The following is a 2,177-nucleotide window of genomic DNA, read 5'->3' as shown; positions in this document are numbered from 1 at the left end:
GTAAAAAAATATTTTATATTGCTGGGTACAACACACAAAAACAGAAATTAATCTTTCCAAGGAGTACTGCTTGGACGGACAAATTGGCACACACGTGCTGGCTTTTTGGTGTTGCATATGTTGGCTATGGTATAAGCACAAGTGGCTACCCAGCTCCTGATTTTCACTGCACACACTGCTATTTTCCACCTTCACTCCACCTCAGGCCGTCCCCCTTCACAGGCACAAAGGAATTTGCTTTCTATTGCTTGTTCCATCAAGCAATTATCAGAAAATAGAGAAAGAAAAGGCTATGTGTGATAATCCTTGTATCACACAAGGGTGCTACTAAAGTCGACATCGGAACATTTACTGAGCTGGTTGGTGCTATTTGAAACCTCTGTGCTATTATTTCGCCCATAGACCTTCTATGTAACTTTATCATCAAATTTTCTGTGTTCTGAATGGGCTTTCAGTACTATAAAATTTAGAGGTGTTGAAGTTGTGCACTCCAGAAACTACAGCTATTTTGTGGCTTGAGGAGGTTCACTTGTGGAGATGGGCCCTGTCTCTGCCAGGAAATGTCAGAATTGCCTTTTTGTGTGTGTGAGGAGATTTCTGGTCCTTTTGACATGGGTATGGGGTGTGGTGAGTCTGTGTTTTCTCACTCTGAGAAGCTCCAGAGTTTTCAGCCCTGTGCCGCGTACGTGGTAGATTCAGTGGCTTGACATTCTTTTCAAGACTAGGTGTGGATATGCACCAGTTCTCTGCAGGAAATTGGTGGGTGTGAGAGGAATGTCTTTATCCTCTATATCATATGTTTCCAGGTGTTAATTGATGGTTATTCCAAAAATGATTTCAGAATGCAGTCTGTTTGCCAGATAAAGGAAGAACATGTTTAGAAATGACTGAAACTTTGGTTTAACTCTACGTTCGGTTAAAAGGGGAGAAGGACTGAATATTTGATCACAAAACTTCTAAGCAATGAGGTTTGGAGATGTCCAGGGCTGATAAAGTGATGAATATCCTGGCATGGTGATGCATTAGGTAGAAATCCTACTTCCTCCAGATTCCATAGTCTCTTCTTTGCAGAGATTATGTTTGGTTGTTCCTAAATTGCAACACATAATGTAGGGTGGATGAGAGAAGCTCTCAAACATACCATGCTGTGGTCAGGTTTTACTTATGGCTCTGTGCTCAGAGAACATAGCATATCCTAAACCATATGCAGTTTTGGGGTTTGAACCAGAGTCCACATGTGCAAGGTAAATACTTTGCTCCCTTGACTCTCTCTCTCCCATCTGGTGAGACAATGACTGTAAGAATTTACTTCATTTACTTCACTTTAGTGATTTAACATAGATACCATTTTCCTACTTGGGTGGTGGGTTTTGTGACCCACACTTTTTTTTTAATTGGACTGTAGGAATCTGAGTTTGCCTCAGAATTCCAGTAAGAGCTGATGTGTTAAGTGGGTTCAATCTTGTAGTGCTGAACCCTTATTTTAGTAGAACCATATATTTATACATGTACATATATGTATATATATGTATATAATATATGTATATATGTATAATATATGTATATGCATATAATACACACATATGCATGTATACATATACAATAATCATGAACATGTGAAGCATACAGCACAGGTAAATGAATAGTATGTATACAGATCATAATCACAATAAAGTTATGTAAACTGAGTTTATAAATATTAGTAACAAAATTTGATTTCATATTCTGCACAGGGGATGCTGGACAAGAAACTAGGGTTGGTTGAGTGCAGGGAAAGCATTTTACTCTGTGTGCTACCTCCTTGGCCCCCAAAGTCTACAGCCCCAGCATTCCCAGGCAGTCTCCTATTCAAGTACTAAACAGGCTGAACCCTGCTTTGCTTCCAAGGTCAGATGAGATTAGAAGCATTCAGAGTGGAATAGTCATAGTCAATTTCTGGTATCAAAAAAAACTGAATAAAATGTCTAATATTAGTTGTATAAGACTATATTTAAGAAGTGGCCTATTTATAATATTATAATTACATAAACAGAAATATTTATATGTAAGTATTTTAGCCATTAGTAATTCTTTTTCAGTACATTAATATGAATTTTAATTAAATGTGAAGACTTTACTAGACTTGTTCTGTTTATTCTTAGATATTTAGTTATTTTTATTGCATTAAAATGCTATTG

At 37.3% G+C, this 2,177-nt stretch overlaps 1 pseudogene; it reads right to left on the bottom strand.

The window, feature by feature from the left end:
* Positions 1 to 1,812: 1,812 nt before the first annotated feature.
* LOC130018757 (uncharacterized) lies at positions 1,813 to 1,930 on the bottom strand (annotated as a pseudogene).
* Between the last annotated feature and the right edge of the window lie 247 nt (positions 1,931 to 2,177).

This window comes from Sorex fumeus, unplaced genomic scaffold (assembly GCF_029834395.1).
Source record: "Sorex fumeus unplaced genomic scaffold, SorFum_2.1 ptg000265l, whole genome shotgun sequence".
Lineage (NCBI taxonomy): Eukaryota > Metazoa > Chordata > Mammalia > Eulipotyphla > Soricidae > Sorex > Sorex fumeus.
This window is presented reverse-complemented; position numbering and strand designations above follow the sequence as displayed.